This window comes from Agelaius tricolor, unplaced genomic scaffold (assembly GCF_023055355.1).
Source record: "Agelaius tricolor isolate 1412-34295 unplaced genomic scaffold, bAgeTri1.0.p SCAF_61, whole genome shotgun sequence".
Classification (NCBI taxonomy): Eukaryota; Metazoa; Chordata; class Aves; order Passeriformes; family Icteridae; genus Agelaius; species Agelaius tricolor.
In genome coordinates, this window is record NW_027269321.1 from 1,811,107 (window position 1) to 1,828,761 (window position 17,655).

The window sequence follows — 17,655 nt, forward strand, 5'->3', positions numbered from 1 at the left end:
ATGCACCAGGCTGATGTAAGGGGAAAGGTATTTCAGGGGATCCCTGAAGGTAACAGGGTGCTCCTGCCTCAGTGCCAAGATGCACCCAGTTTACATCTTCCAAGAACTGTTTAGCATGGCTCTGCCCTGGATCTGCCTTTTTAGAGCATGCAGATTCCTTGGCTGTGGTTTTAGTCCATTCTCTTTATCACCTCCAGGTTTTGGGCCTTGGTGCACTCTGCCTTCAGACAGGGAGTGCTGATAGTTGGCAGATCTGTACAGGTGTCCTCATCCTGGGTGCATTGGATGTTATCCCACCCAAGCAGGCAGTTTAACACAAGCAGGTATTTCACTGAGCTTAATTAACGACAGAAATAAAAACTATAGAACAAAGCTACTTTAAAAAACAGTCCCAGCCCATATTTGCTCCCAGTCTGTGTGGTCCTGATCCATATGGTCCCAGTCCCTGGGATCCCAGTCCATACAGTCCCAGTCCATATTTGATCCCACTCCAGGCTATCCTGGTCTGGAGGGTTCTGATCCACACGATCCCCATCCATGTGATCCCCGTCCATGTGATCCCAGTCCATATTTGATCCCAGCCCATATTTGATCCCAGCCCATCTTAGATCCCAGTCTGTGGGGTCCCGCACACACTCCCTGGGTCTGGAATTCCAGTTCCCAGCCAGGAAAAAATGTTCCTGCCCTTGAACTTCCTTCCTATCCCCTCAACAAATTGCAATAAAACTATAAACAAAGAAATAATAATTGAAATTAAATAAATTATAATAAAAATAAAATATAAAAATCTCAACTCTTCTTTACAATGATTCAACTCCAACAATGATTTAACTCCAACCAACAATAACTATTACTATAATATTACCAATGCATATAAATAAACAAATTATATATCAGGAAATACCTTTTGAAAATTTTAACTCGATGACTAATGTACTTTAGATAAAAAATATGTAAAGAAACTACCATGCAATCTAACACATCTTAGTTAAACAATTCATATTACAAATATACTAAACACAAGACCAAACACCACTACAATTTCTCAGACATTTCAACCAAACAATTAAACTTTAATAACATCCTTAAGTACTCTTGAAAAATTAAAATTATTTTTAAAACATTAATTGTGTGCAGGTGGTTTTATTTTGATATTGGTTTTTGGATTGTTTGGGTTAGATGATTTAAAAATGGGATTTTTATAGGAATTGAATCAGCTGAGAAGGTGGCACTCGGCAAACAGAACTGACTGAAAATGAACGGGACAGAAATCAGTAACTCTGAAAGTTTTATTTGCTATCAAATACATCCCACACACCCAGCCCCACACAATCCCCATCCCATTGCTCCAAATTGGGATCCCACTTCTACCAATCTCCTTCCAACTCCATCTCAACTTGACAGCTGCGCAATGGAGTGAGTTTGGCCTGGGATTGAGTTTTTGGAGGAAGGAACAAGCAATCTGAGGTGGAATTGAGCCCTTTCGGGTTAAAATTCAGTTATTTTCAGTGGAATTTGAGTAGTTTTGAGGTGACTGTTCCATCCCAATGGACTTTTGGAGGACAGAGAGATGGAGAAGAGAAAAAAATTCAGGCCAAACCAAAGGACAAGCAGCCAGGCGTGTTCCCAACATGGATCACAGGGAATGTGAGTGACCAGGGCTGTGCCCAAAGTGCCTCCTCCAGTGGGGGATGGAGCTGCAGCAGCGCACGAAGCTCTTCCCGCACTCGGGGCACTCGCAGGGCTTCCCTTACCGGTGCCTCCGTTGGTGTTGGGTCAAGTGAGAGCTCCTGGAGAAGCTCTTCCCACACTGGGGACACTCGTAGGGCCTCTCCCCGGTGTGGATGCGCCGGTGCCTGACGAGGTGGGAGTTGTACTTGAATCCCTTCCCACAGTCGGGGCATTGGAATGGCCTCTCATCTGTGTGACTCTGATAGTGCAGGAGGAGAGTGGAGCTGGTCTGAAACCTCTTCCTGCATTTATCACACTCGTAGGGCCTCTCCCCAGTGTGGATGCGCCGGTGGGTGACGAGGGCGGAGTTACGCTTGAATCCCTTCCCACAGTCAGGGCATTGGAAGGGCCTCTCCTCTGTGTGACTCTGATAGTGTAGGAGAAGATGGGACCTGGTCTGAAACCTCTTCCCACACTTGGAGCACTCATAGGGCCTCTCCCCAGTGTGGGTCCTCTGGTGGCTGATCAGGCTGGAGCTCTGGCTGAAGCTCTTCCCACACTCCCCACACTCGTAGGGCCGTTCCCCAGTGTGGGTCCTCTGGTGCCTGATCAGGTTGGAGCTCTGGCTGAAGCTCTTCCCACACTCCCCACACTCGTAGGGCCGTTCCCCAGTGTGGATCCTCTGGTGGCTGATCAGGTTGGAGCTCTGGCTGAAGCTCTTCCCACACTCCCCACACTCGTAGGGCCGTTCCCCAGTGTGGATCCTCTGGTGGCTGATCAGGTGGCAGTTCCACCTGAAGCTCTTCCCACACTCCACGCACGTGTGGGGCTTCTCCCCATCATGGAGCTGCTCATGGAGCACCAGCTCCGAGCTCTGGCTCCATCTCCGGCCGCCTTCCCGGCCCAGGCTGCCTCTTTCCCCCTCACATCCCCGCCATCTGCGTTTGCAGCCCCTCCTCGTGCGGCATCTCCGGGCCTTTTCCTCCCCGTTGGCTTCCTGCGCCGTGGAGCCGCTCAAAACGGCCTCTGCCACCAGGTTCTGCCGCGGGCATTTGTCCTCCCTGCTCTCCATGCTCAGCTCCTGCTCTGGGCGAGGAACGACAAGGACAGCATGGGATTTGCCTCCGTGCCACAGGCAAGGGCAACGAGATCCCCCCAGGGCTGTGCTGCAGCTGGGGGCCCTGCTGGGCTGGGAGATGGAGCAGCACAGAGGGGAAAGGGGCATTCATCGCCAGCTCGTGGCTGTGCACACATCACAAACAGGACTGGACTGCTAGGAACGCGTCTTGAGCTGTTTTATTTTTCAGCATCAGTCTCATTTCTTGGTTATGCCAATGGGAAGATGCCAGCAGCTCACATCCCAGGTAGCAGAAAAAAACCTTAATGTTAAAACTTACTTTAAAAGGTTTTTCACCAATCACACAAAGCAAAAGCATATTGACAGTGGTTCCATCCAAGCACTATTGGTTAAAACCATGCTCCATTACTTCAAACACAATACCTATTTGTAAGCCTTAAAACACGATGAACAGAGCTCCATTATTAAGCTTGGAACTTCCTGATATCTTGCTATATCTACTTTTCTGCAGGTTAGGGAGTTAGTATAGATAAGTGTTAATGCACAGACCGTTGTTCTAATGCTCCTTACTTTCTACTTTTTTATAATTTTTTTGCTGACCAATCTTATGGCTGCTGCAAAGCTATAATCACAGTTCTCCTGTCTCTGAGGCTTGTCTTTTGAAGCTTTCCCAAAACCCTCTAAATTTAAGCATTCCAGAGACACTGACTTCCTCCTCACCTGCTTCAGTGCCCTGGAGCATCTTCCTCTTCCTCACAGCCTCCCAGGGGTTGGCAATGGGAAATCCTGGTTTGGAGAAAACAAGGGATGAGCACATTGAGTTTCAAGGTCCCTCTGCCCAAGTCCATCTCTACAAGTCACCGGCCATCTGGGCTCCAGTAAACCCTCCCAAACACCAAGATGCAGCCCTGAAAAAGCCTCCCAGGAGTTCCCCGTCCCTGGTCCCTCCCCTTTGGTGTTCAGGGGTTCTACCCTGTCCCAGCTGCTGGGGTCACGCTTGGATTGGGGGTCCCCCTTCTCCTGGGTGCCCGCCCTGCCCAGGCTGCTGGCAGTGCCAGCAATGCCAAAAAGCTCCCCCCTCTTGGCTCTCCCCATTTCGGGATGCCGGGGCTGTTTGGGCTCCCGGGCTCCCTTCTCCCCTCATTCTCTGCTCTGGGCTGCAGCGGCTCCAAGGAGTCCCCCCTGCCCCTCTCCAGGCTCTTGAGGCTCCCACCAATGGCGGCGCTCCCCCCTCTCTGGCCTCCCCACTTTGGCCTCCTGGGGCACACAGGGCTCTGCTCCTCCAGGCTGCCTCTGCCGGCAGCCGCCACCGCCACCCCCCGATGTCCCCCCGAGGGGCCTTTTCCGCTCAGCCTTGGACTTCTTCATTCTCCAAACATCCCCCAAAAACCCAACCCAGGGACCCCCCGGGATATCCGGGCCGGGCTCCCCCTCCCCGCTCACCGGAGCCATGGGGGGGGGGGCGATGATCCCACAGGTGGGGGCTGCGAATTCAGGCAGGGCTCGAGACCGCGTGGCTCCCTCAGCTCAGCCTTGATCCGCCTTTGTCCCTCCTCTTCCTCTTCCTCCCGCTCCTCCTCTGTCCTATCTCCACCTCCCTCTCCTCCTCCCCCTAACCCCGCCTCCTTCACTGCTCTTTCTCCTCCCGCTCCTCCTCTTCCATCCCCCCTCCTCCTCCTCCCCTGTCTTATCCCCACCTCCTGCTCCTCTTCCATCCCGCCCCTTCCATTCCTTCTCCTCCTCCTCCCCCCTTACCCCGCCTCCTCCTCCCCCTCCATCCCTGCCCTTCCCTCCCTCCTCCTCCTCCCGCAGCAGCAGCCACACCCTCGGTGCCCCGTTCCCGCAGCCCTCGCAGCCCGCGGCAGCAGCGGCGATGGAGCCGGGCCAGGTCGGCATGGGCAGCGCGGGGCTCTCGGCTGCTCCCAGCCGCTGCGGGCGGGGGGAACCCGGCCCGGGCCAAAGGAGAGGCAAACTGGGAAAACTGGGGGCAGATCACAAAGCTAAGGATGCAGCAGAAAATGGAGCTGAAAGAGTTTCTTTAATATTAACTCCAAACGAGGAAAAACTGGAAATTCCAAAGTTTAGGGAAGCCAAGAAAAAAGAATTAAACAAGATAGGAAATGAACAAGATAAATCAGGGAAATAGAAACTTCTACATGGAAGACAATTACTTAATAAAATGTGCTTACTAGGAAAAGATTAGAAGACGTGCATCAGAAACCCCACTGGCATACTCAAGCTTTGTGTGATCATTTTTTAAGGAATTTTGGGTGCACTGGGATTTTTGGTGTAGCAAAGCAAGTCACTGAAAGATGCTTAATTTGCCAAAGGATAAATAAAAAGGTGATGACAAAAACAACATTAGGAGGTCATGAGTTAGCTCGTCGACCATTTCAAAATATCCAAGCAGAAGTTTAGATTTGTTAGGTTCTGGATTTATTTGGAAAAAAACCCATTTAATCTAGAAGAAAGAGAAGATGCCATATGTTAGACAGGAGATTTTAGGAGAATAAAAATCTTTGAAGTATCAGAAACAGCCGAGGAAAAAACCAAGAAAATAAAAAGGGGAAATGAAAGGGAGGGGAACAAGAGGAAAAGTCAGAAAGAGAGTGGGATCCTCTGCAGCTCTTGTCCCCTCCGTTGGCGGCCGAGGCGCCTGTCCCGGGTCCCGGCTCGCTGCCCGCCTCAGCTCCGCCTGCCCCGGTTTCCATCCCAGGTGCGGGCTCACTGCCCAGGGCAGCTCCACCTGCCCCGGCGCTGGCGGTGAATTTGTGTGCCCTGGCCCCACTGCCCGGCCCGCGGCCGCTCTGCCGGCCATGCTGGGCAAGATGGGGTTGCTCTGTCCTGCCGCGTGGGCCGAGGTCACCGCGCCGACCGCACCGAGGGCGGGTCCCAGCCATCCCATCCCCGCCTGCCCTGCCCGTGCCAGCTGCGCTGGGCAGCGCCGCTGCTGCTGCCGGGGTCTCCCACCTGCCTTTTCTCTGCCGGGAGCTGCCGGATCAGCCGCCAGAAGCCATGTGGGGGCTGCCCACGCTCCGGCTCGGCCTCCACGGGAAGATCCCCCTCTGGCGATTCCGGCAGCAGACCCTGCCCACACTCCCACCGAGCCTCGGCGGGATATCCTCCCCTGACCCCTCCTGCTCTGAGTTACGTCCCCTTGGTAACCACAGCTCCGGCTGTTCAGGGAAAATCCCTCTCTCTACAGGAAGCACCTTATCGAAACACTAGGAGCTCAGTTAAAAGGCAGCCCTCTCCAAATTCTTTCTCAAAACACGGGAGAAAGGCTACAGAAGGTAAAAAAGTGAAAGAGTTAGGTGAAGGGATTGCTCTATTGCCGTTAAGAGAGGTTCCCATGGCAGGGATGCGCTGCCCCGCCCCGCGGGAGCCACCGGCGCCCCTGCCGGCCGTGCCCGGAACTGCACCCAAGGGGAAAGCGCCGCGGCCGAAAGGCCGGGACCGGCTCCGGGCTCTGTTTGTTGGCACTGCCGGAGCTGTTGATACACACTACTATTATTATATTATACACACTAGTAAAGAACCGTTATTCCTAATCCCATATCTTTGCCTGAGAGCCCCTTGATTTCACTATCCTAAAAATTAAGAGGGAGGGGGTTTGCATTCTCCATTCCAAGAGAGGCTTTTTCTGCCTTCCCAAGCAGACACTGTCTTGTAAAGCAAGACAAGCACCCACAGGCACTGAGGGGGGCTGCAGGAGGGGCAGAAGAAGGCCCTGCAGCACTTGGGCACAAAGGCCCAGCAGGTGAATGCAAGAAGGGAGCAGCAAAAGGCCACGCTGAAGGCAAAGGCCAGGGCAGAGCTCCTACAGCCCCTGAGGGATCAGCCCCAGGGCCCAAGGGGGCCCCAGCACCCAGGGCACAGCTCGGCCACAAGCACCCGGCAGAGGCATTGCCCTCCTCGGCAGGGCACAGCCCACCCAAACAGCCCCTGGCAAGGAATCAGGGCTCCGGCTGCAGGGCACAAGGACACTGCAAGCAGAGACAGCAGCACCCTCAGGACCAGCAAGTCCAGCCCGTGATGGACATGGATTGGCAGGGCTGTCACAGCTCCCATCACACCAGGGACCCTCCACACTGGAGCCCTTGAGAACATTCAGGTGGGTCTGCATTGAGAGGAGGCATTTCCTGATGGACACAGGGGCCTCTCAATCTGCTCTGAATCTTAGACCTAAAGGGGAAAATAGTAAAGGAATATTTTAATTTTTAAGGGAATGAGTGGGAAAGATGAGCAGGTATGATTTGTTCAACCACTATTAGAAGCTGTGGGGGATAGGTTTGAAATAAATGAATTTCTTTTTCTTCTTCCTGTGATTGTAATTAACTAGGAAGGAGGTTGAGAGCTGGATTTTAATACTGTAAAAAGGGATACAGAGGCTAGTTCTGTTGTACCTCTGTGTCAAAAGTCTGACAAGGCCTATGCTGAAGTGAACCCAGAAGTGTGGGCAGCCCCAGGGAAATACAGAAAATTAGATATGGAGCCTCTACAAATTAAAGCAACCAGGACAAGCAATACCCTGTTCCAAGAGAGGGAAGGAAGGGCTTACAGCCTGGTATTGAGTCCCTGTTAAAGGCAGGGCTTTTGGAGCCAAGGATGTCTCCCTGCAACACTCCTATCTTGCCAGTCAACAAACTGGAGGGATGGACCCAAGGAGGAAACACAGAATTTTCAAGTGTTAAAATTAAGATTAACTGAGGCGAGTGGCCTGGGCCTTCCAGACAGGGAAAAAGAATTTGAATTATAGGTGGACGTTAAACAGGGTCTTGCCAAAGGAATTCTTGTGCTAAAATGTTTAACCCAGTGGCCAGAGAGCAGCCTCATTGTCTGCAGAATTGTGCAGCCACAGCTTCCGTGGGAGCAGAGGCCTGAAAACTGATGACAACAGGAGGATCTCCTAGAGTTCAAGTCTGGCATCAAGTTAAAGCTTTGACAACCAAAAGAGCCTCTAAATGGATGAGCAGGGCTCGGTGATTACAGTATGAAACTTGTTCAGTGGCACAGGAGGATTCAGAACTGAGGACAGGGCAAGGGTTTAACCCAGCCTCCTGTTTGAACAGCCTGGAGAGGGGCTGGCAAGGAACCCAGGACTGCACTCAAGGGACAGAGCTCCCGAGCCCGGCTGGGAGAGATTGATGGGACATTCCCTGGCCTGAGGGAGACAATGTGTTTGTGGATGGCTCTGCAAGGGCAGCAGAAGGGAAAAGAGCTACAAGACAGGCTGTTATTAAGGAAGGGGAATCAGACAAAGCGCAGGTCACCGCCCCATGCTCAGCTCAACCCGCGGAGCTGTGGGTGCTTGTAAGAGCCTGGCACTGAAATGCCCTGAGCAGGAAGGCTTCAAAATCTTCTGCTGACACCATGGCACCTAACAGGGGGGCAAAAGCAATTCTGACTGCTTCAGCAAGCACTGGATCACTTATTAACCTATTTCTAAAAGAAATAATTCAAAGATAACGGATTGTGGAAGCAATAGATTCAGATGGGGAACTCATTTTACAGGAAAGACCCTTCAGGGGGTTATGGCAGCTTTAGGAATACAATGGGACCTCCATAACCCCTGGCAAGCCCAGAGCTCGGGTTGGGTAGAAAGAATGAATGGGGAAATAAAGAAACACCTTTGGAAGCCGGAGATGGAAACCAAGATGCCATGGGTACAGCTTTTGCCATTGGCCTTGGCAAGAAAAAGAGCCAGACCCAAGGCAGATATTCAATTATCTCCCTTGGAATTCATGTCTGGAATTCCTTACCTGGGCAATTCTCCACCTAGTGCAGGGTGGAAATAAGGGATGTAAATTTAAGGCAGGCTGTAGCCAGGATCCTGTCTCCTGTGGAATCTCTCCCCCAGGAAGCTGGGCTGGCACAGAGCCTGCCCTGGGACTTTGCTGTTGCCAACACCCAGCCAGGCCATCGGCTCCTGCCTAAGGAGTGCAAAGCAGCACCACTGGTGGCCAAGGGGCCCACGCCAAGTGTCCCTGAGGCCAGAAACAGCCGCCAGCACAGCTGAGCACGGAGGGACCCCTCAGCCTGGCCTCAGGGGCTCTGAAGCCCCGGAGATTTGCACTTCCCGCCTGCAGCAGGACCATGGGAGCCGCCCCTGAGCCTGCCCTGAAGGCAACGCAGCAGCAGCCAGGGCTCCACAGCGGGCCAAGCCCCTGGGCCTGCCCACAGATCCTCTGCTCAAACCCTCGGGAATCCTGGCCACCCTCCCCTGGCACCTCCAGCCACTGCGGCCAAGCCTCGCTGCCGCTGCTGCAGCTCCAGCGCTGGCTGGGCCTGCACTGCCACAGCTGCTGGGGAGCACCGCGGCACAATTCCACCCTGGGGCTCACTCACACCCACACTCTGGGCTGCCTGCGACTGCACTGCTGCAAAATGTACCCATCCTGCTTCTTTTAAATCTTCTTTCTCTGCTCAGAAAGGTTTCTCTACTCAAAGGTTTGCCTTTGGGAAAGAAATTTTAAAGGTTTTATTTAAGGGGTTCCCAGTCTGTTCGGATGTTAAACTCATCTCCACCACTCAATGGAGGCGAGTTTAACATCCGAACAGACTGGGAATAGCCCAAAAGACACCCACAGAGATAAGGACCAGCAACAAAACATCAACGCCCCGCAGCAAACAGCAACCAACAGCTACCCCAGACACTGCCCCCGGCACAGCTGGAGACACCTGGTCTGGAAAAGGCTGAGAAGGAAATCCAGGAGTGTGGGCGGAATTCACAGCAGAGGGGAAGAAATCCGGGTCCAACAGGAAACCAAACACTAAAAACTTACACGACTTGGAAGCAATGAACATTAAAGCAGTGGATTTAGATTGGTTCAGACTAGGTAAATTTTAGGAAAAATCGAGTAAAACTGACATGTCATGGAATGATGTTTTCTGCACAGCTGGGCTATGTGTGGATGAAAGTATTTCTGTTGCACATCCTGGCCAGAACCAAGTAATGCCTTGACTCTCTCACACGAAAGAGATTCTTGGAGAGTTTTTGTTTTCCCTACAGTTTCAGTGATAAGATTACAACATGAGAAACATTTTTTATAATAATCCTACTTTATATTGTCAGGTAGGTTTGGGACAGAAGGGTGAGAATCAATTTTTGGTCTGGGTTTTTCCATGTTCGCCTTTATGTTGCATTTTGCAAAATTGAAGAGCTTTAAACGTGATACTTTTAACTCTTAAATAGTTAATACTTTTTTTAAAAAAAGCAGGGTGAAGCTGCAAAGGGAAACAGCAAATGGAGAATGTGGGGAAAACTTTACTATAAATAAATGGGGGGGAATTGAGATGAGGGACTACATTTTGTTCGTCATGAAAAAGAGACCAGTGTGTTACAAGAGTTGTCTGCTGACTATTTCTGTACTACTTCATGAGATATGAGCTACAAGGATACCAGGGAAGGGGTTGCAGGAGCCCACACATAGTCCCACGCAGCAAATGGTACAAACAGATAACTCACAGAAATAACGACCAGGGAAAGGCTGGGGAAAGGGCAGGGGCAGATAAACACCCAGCAGGGAAACCTTTCCCGCTGACAAATGGTACAAGCAGATAACTCACAGAGATAACGACCAGGGAAAAGCTGGGGAAGGGGCAGGGGCAGATAAACAGTCTGCAAGGCAGGATATTTGCTTGCTTAAGCTTGATAGGGCACAGTTTGCAAGGCAGGACATTTGCTTGCTTAAGCTTGATAGGGCACATATTGCGTTAATCATAAGATTTTGGTAATTTTCCACAGAGAAGTCACCAAATAAGGACATAGGGTGAAGAAGACGCGGCTGAGGAAGACTCCGCAGCCTTTATCACCCACCACCAGGAGACAGAAGGATGACCCCCTAGCAACAAGCAGTGCAGGCGCAGAGAACTCTGAGATAACATGGACTCCTGAAGGATAGAGAGGATAAAAGGACTGAATCAGAAACTAGTTGGTGCGGCAGTTGGTGGAGCGGAGACTCCCCTGTCGCCCAGCGCTGAGCCTTTGCTTACGTAGTATAACTGCTTCAATAATTAATAAATTCTTTGATTGGAAATTACTCGTTTTGAGTCAATTTTATAACAGTTTGGTGCCGTGACTCGGATGAGAGTTTGGATCGGGTAAGATCTACCCAGAGTGGGGGGCGCCTCATCCAGTGCTTTCCGGGTGGCCCCTCTGGGAGAACCTCCGCCACTCTCACCGACGACCCTAAAATATATACTAGTAAGCAAACGGGACAAATTATACCGGTGAACCCCTTAATAATCTGTGCACGGAGTCCGGACGAAGACGCAGGACGCGTAAGTATAAAAGGGAATCCGTTCGGGCGGGGTTGGGATCCCGGAGTGTGGCGGTGGACAAGTGTGAATGAGAGGAGGGCCGGCAGCCGGACTCTCCAAGTGAGTGCGGACCCTTGAGTAGTGCGGTTCCCGTAGACCCGCGAGGGCTCGGGCCACAAAAAAGGGGAAGTGAAAGGAATTTGAGAGTGAAAGAAGGCACTCCAGACAAATGGGGCAGGGGAAAAGCAAGACCCCAACCCAAGTCAAACTCCCCCCATTCCAAGGGACAGTCCCCTAGGATTTATGCTTAGTAATTGGAAGCATTACCCGGGGACCGAGACTAAGGATAGGGCCAGAATGATACATTATTGCATGGAAGTATGGGGTTGGAAAGAGATTTCCAAAAAAGTTTTTTGGCCCATGTTTGGATCATCTGAAGACTGGGTTCGACAGGACTCGAACCTATGGGTAAATTCTAAAGAGCCCTTCTCGCAAGAGGAGAGTGATTATGCCAAAATATGGGTAGCAAGACCCGAAGTGTATGTTTTCCAATTAAGAGAAGGGAAAGGGGATCCGGACAAAAAGGGGAAGAGGGACAATAATTTGGGCGACTTAATTAAAGCACCGCCCCCATATGTCCCACCGCTAGCACCCAATGCCCCACCACCTCCACAACCACCTGCACCGAACAATGATGAAGAGGGTAACCAAGGGGAGGTTAACCAAACCGGTTACCAAGGCCCGATTACAAGGAGCCGCAGTAGGGTTGAGACGGGGTTATTCCCTCTACGGGAGATGCCCATGGGTGGACCACAGGCGGGTATAGGATTTATTACTGTCCCCTTGAGTTTGGCAGATGTACGAGACTTTAAGAAGGACATGGGACATTTATTAGAGGACCCTTTTGGGGTAGCCGAGAGGGTCGACCAGTTCTTAGGACCAAACATCTATACCTGGGAAGAAATGCAGTCCATTTTGGGCATTCTGTTCTCTACTGAAGAACGGAATATGATAAGAAGGGAAGGAATGTGTATTTGGGACACGCAGCATGTCCAAGGCCCGGCTGTGGACGCTAAATGGCCCCTACAGAACCCCCATTGGGACCACCAAAATGCGGCACATAGAACACATATGCAGGATTTAAGGACCATAATTATTCAGGGGATTAGGGACTCAGTCCCGAGGGGGCAAAATATAGATCGGGCATTCAACGATAGGCAAAAGAAGGACGAGTCGCCTACGGAATGGCTCGAGAGATTACGGCGGAACTTACGATTGTACTCCAGAATGGACCCTGATAGCCAAACTTTACAGTCAATGCTGAAAGTCCATTTCGTTTTAAAATCGTGGGACGACATAAAGAAGAAAATCCAGAAGTTAGAGGACTGGCAGGACAGGGGGCTGGATGAACTGCTTAGGGAGGCACAGAAAGTATATGTCCGTAGGGACGACGAAAGAGACCGCAGACAAGTAAGGTTGATGGTCGCAGCAACAGGTGGGGGGAGGTACCAAAGAGAAGGGCGAAAGGGAGGTTCGAGTGAACAAAAAGAGAAAAGTATAGGGGAGTCAGAAGGGGTGAAGGTGTGTTTTTATTGCGGAAAAAAAGGGCATTTTAAGCAAGAATGTAGAGTCCGAATCAGAGACGAGAAGCAGTTCCAAATGGACTAGGGGGGTCAGGGGCTCTATTTGGTGGGGACCCGGAAAAATCATAAAGAGCCCTTGATAAAACTTAAAGTGGGTCCCCACAACCAAGAAATTGAATTCTTGGTAGATACGGGGGCAGAAAGATCCACGGTACAGAACCTACCAAAAGGATGTACCATCTCTAAAGAAACTGCCACTGTCATAGGGGCAAAAGGGGAACCTTTTGAAGTACAAATCATAAAAAATGTGACTATAGAATCAGGATCCAAAATAGGGATGGGAAATCTATTATTGGTACCCGAGTCAGATTATAATCTGCTCGGGCGAGACATGATTATAGAATTAGGGATTAGTATAGGTGTAGATAATAAGGAATTAAAAATTAAATTATGCCCTTTAAGGGTAGAAGATGAAAAGCAAATTAACCCCGAAGTCTGGTACACGCCTGAGAGCGTGGGACAGCTAAAAATCACTCCATTTTCGGTAACTATCAAAAATCCGGATGTCCCCGTCCGAATTAAGCAATACCCATTATCCCCAGAAGGGAGACGAGGATTAAAACCAGAAATAGAAAGGTTGTTGGATAATGGATTGTTAGAACCCTGCATGTCTCCGTTCAATACTCCCATCCTACCAGTTAAAAAGCCAAACGGCACCTATCGATTGGTGCATGATTTAAGGGAAATAAACAAGCGAATGTAGCCCGGTTCCCGGTGGTGGCAAATCCTTATACCCTCTTGACTAAACTGGGGCCTGAGAATTTATGGTACAGTGTTATAGATCTCAAAGATGCCTTTTGGGCATGCCCTTTGGCTAAAGAAAGCCGGGATTATTTTGCATTTGAATGGGAAGACCCCGATACGGGAAGGAGACAACAATTAAGATGGACGGTACTCCCTCAAGGATTCACTGAGTCCCCTAATCTCTTCGGGCAGGCTTTAGAGCAAATTTTACAGGATTACCAAGCGGGGCCAGGGGTTACATTAATCCAATACGTAGATGATCTACTCCTGGCGGGGCAGCAGGAAGAGAATGTACGGAAAGAAAGTATTAAGTTATTGAACTTTTTAGGCTTAAAGGGATTGAAAGTCTCCAAGGCAAAACTACAATTTGTCGAAGAAGAAGTAAAATACCTAGGCCATTATCTAAAGAAAGGAGAGAAGAGAATAGACCCCGAACGAATACAGGCGATTTTAGCATTACCAATTCCAAGAAATAAGAGACAAATCAGGCAAATACTTGGACTAACTGGTTATTGTCGACAATGGATTGAAAACTACAGTAGTAAGGCGACTTTCTTGTATCAGAAACTTACTCAAGAGGGACTCCTAAAATGGGATCAGGAGGACACTGAAAGGCTGCAAGAGCTTAAAGAGAGCCTAATCCATGCCCCGGTATTAAGTTTACCTAATACTACTAGACCCTTCTTTTTGTTCATAAACGTAGACAAGGGGGTCGCATATGGGGTCCTTACTCAAGAATGGGCAGAGAAAAGGAAACCGGTGGCTTATCTATCAAAGATCTTGGACCCAGTAAGCAGAGGATGGCCTACGTGCTTACAAGCAATTGTAGGATGTGCTTTTTTGGTAGAAGAAGCCCGGAAAATTACATTTAATAGCAGCCTGAAAGTGCTGTCCCCCCATAACATACAGGGAGTCTTACAGCAAAAGGCTGAAAAATGGATCTCAGACGCAAGGCTTCTAAAATATGAAGGAATATTAATTGAGGCTCCAAATTTAACTCTAGAAACTACTAATATCCAAAATCCAGCTTCCTTCTTATATGGAGGACCAGAAGAAGCACTAACACATGATTGTATAGTGACTATAGAAGAACAGACAAAAATCAGACCAGATTTGGAAGAAGAAGAATTGGAAAAAGGAGGAAGACTGTTTGTGGATGGATCCTCCAGAGTAGTTGAGGGAAGGAGAAAATCAGGATATGCTATCATAAGGGGACCCAACCTGGAAGTGATAGAATCGGGACCCCTTAGTGGATCCTGGTCCGCCCAAGCATGTGAACTATATGCTGTACTACGAGCCCTGGAATGGTTAACAGGAAAAGATGGGACTATTTTGACGGACTCGAAATATAGCTATGGGGTAGTCCATACATTTGGCAAAATATGGGAGGAAAGAGGACTAATAAATTCACAAGGGAAAGATTTAGTTCACCGTAAATTAATATTAGACGTGCTCAGTGCCCTACGAAAACCCCGAAAAATAGCTATAGTTCACCTGAAAGGTCACCAGAAAGGACTGGATTTGAGAAGTAGGGGAAATAATGCAGCTGACCAGGAGGCTAAACGGGCTGCCCTGAGACTCCTCACCTTGCAGGAAAACATAGAACACTCCCAAACACCAGAACCTGACCCCGACATCAAGTTTAATAAAGAGGAAGAGAATAAAATACAAAAACTAGGAGCTAAAAGGGATGCACAAGGAGCATGGAAATTAGCAGATGGCAGAGAAATAATACCTAGAGCATTGGCACATAGATTACTGACTAAGATACATCAAAAAACACATTGGGGATCACAGGGACTGGTAGATTATTTTGCTGCAAAGTATGTGAGTGTGGGAATCTGGGACATTGCCAAACAAGTAACCAGAGGATGCCTAATTTGCTTACAAGTAAATAGAAAAAATTTGAGAAAATTACCGGAGGGAGGCCGACCGCTAGCGAAAAGGCCTTTCTCCCACATTCAGATAGATTTCACCGAGCTCCCCAAAGTAGGGAGAACCAAATATTTATTGGTCTTGGTGGACCACCTAACACATTTTGTGGAAGCCTTCCCAACCGTAAGAGAAACAGCCAAAGTAGTTACGAAAATATTGATGGAAGAGATAATCCCGAGATATGGGGTCCCAGAAGTCATTGACTCAGATAGAGGGCCGCATTTTATTTCCCAAGTTACCCAAAACTTAGCAACAGCTCTGGGCATACGGTGGGAACAACATGCCCCCTGGCATCCCCAGAGCTCTGGACGAGTTGAACGAATAAATGGGGAAATAAAAAAGCAATTGACCAAACTGGTAGCAGAAACCAATTTGACCTGGGTTAAATGTATTCCTCTAGCGTTGCTAAATATAAGAACAAGACCTAGAGCTGATTTAGGGGTATCACCCTTTGAAATGATGTATGGGATGCCGTATAACCTAGAAAATCCTAACGAACATCCTGTCATTAATGACACATGTACGCAAAAATATTTGGTGGAATTGACAAAGTACAGAAAAGCATTATGGGAAAAAGGTATGTTAGCACAACGGCCTCCTTTAGATTTTATCTTACACCAGGTACAGCCAGGAGATTGGGTGCTCGTGAAAAGCTGGAAAGAAAACCCCTTGACTCCAAGGTGGGAAGGACCGTTCCAAGTACTCCTCAGCACAGAAGCAGCCATACGAACCGCTGAAAAAGGATGGACTCATGCTAGTCGCATAAAAGGACCGGTAAAACCCCCTCACAGCTGGGAGGTTTGCAGTCTCCCGGGAGAAACCAAATTAAAGCTGAAACGAACTGATAAATGATTTGGATAATAATCTGGGTTGGAGATAACCATTATCTCCAAACCCAGCTAATAGGGAATCGGGAGGCTCTTGGATATTGCAAACTCTTAGAGGACGAGTTGAGAAAGCCCTACTTTAAGTCCCCAAGATTAGAACATAAAGGGCACACATGGGAGGGGGAAAAAGCACAAAACAAAGATATTAGGTTAAAGTGTAACTGGTTAGATTGTGACTGTCACCCCCTTGTATGCTTTTCCTGTAAATTGTGTCATGAACCTTGGTGGTCTCATTGTCGGAGTGGTAGAACACCTAGGGGAATTTGTACGCCGTGCTATGAGAAAGAGAGGAGACTAACTTCTATCATTCTTAGTAGCAGAGTTGCTACGGGGGAGGTAAAGCTTGGATCTGACGAGTGGTGGGAAACCTTTTCCAAAGGGGTAAATCCTGATCGGTTCTGCTACCACCCTAACGAACCGATCCCCTTTCTCCTGGACATCCTGGAAGTGGTGTGTCGGAAGAAAGCCCCCAATTTGCGGCGTGACCTCTCATTAATAAAAGCTGATAACTGGGCCGCCAGTGCTAAAAAGTGGAAACGGGAGGTTTATCCGGCTCCTGAAGAATACCCCTGCTGCCGAGAAGATGGTAAACCCCGAGGCTCGCAGCAAACGAGTCGTCGGGCGAGGCAGAGAGGTAATAACCAGTGGAGTCCATCGGAAGCCCCGACCCCCATATGAGATGTCCAGGAAATGTTGGCCGTCCTGCCCCAGGATTGGTAACCCACCACTGGGGAAACCAAAGGTAAAATTCAACCTGAGCTCCGACAATGACAGCCCCAAATTACAAGCCTTAATTCTTTTCTGGTGCATCATAACAAGTTCAGGGGCAGAAGGGTATTCACATCAACCCTTCAAATGGTCACTGATTAGATGGGAAGACCAGTATGTTATCCAGACCAAAATCACGTCTGGCGCACCCAGCTTTTTATGTACTTTGTGTGATTTAATACCTGTAAATCCATGTTTAAATCAGTTTGGATGTTATTTTTGTCCAAGCTCAAACCCGGGAAAAGGGTATTGTAACTATCCAGGACACTTTTACTGTGCTTATTGGGACTGTGTATCAGTAAGCTCCTTTGGGGGGAACGAGGACGGGTTTATTAGAACTGGATGGGGTCCATACGGGTGTACACAGCCCACTTCCACATATACCCAGAAAGAAGGCGGGTTAGATGGAACATGCAATATGATTTACATTAATGTGACAAAACCATATGACCAAGTCTGGTTATTAGGGAAAATGTGGGGAGCCCGATTATGGGAACCAGGGACAGACAGAAGGGGGCACTTTATAATCCAAAAGACAACCGTGCCACACGACCCCGAACCAATTGGACCAAACCAGGCGATAGCTGGAGAACTAACGCTAGGAGAAAATAATGGAAATGAATCAGAAACAGCCCCAACCACTAGTTTTCCAGAAATGTATAAGCAA

General features: G+C 49.2%; 1 pseudogene; it reads right to left on the bottom strand.

Moving 5' to 3' along the window:
• Positions 1 to 17,655, bottom strand: part of LOC139605190 (zinc finger protein 850-like) — a 273,898-nt pseudogene that overhangs the window by 194,007 nt on the left and 62,236 nt on the right.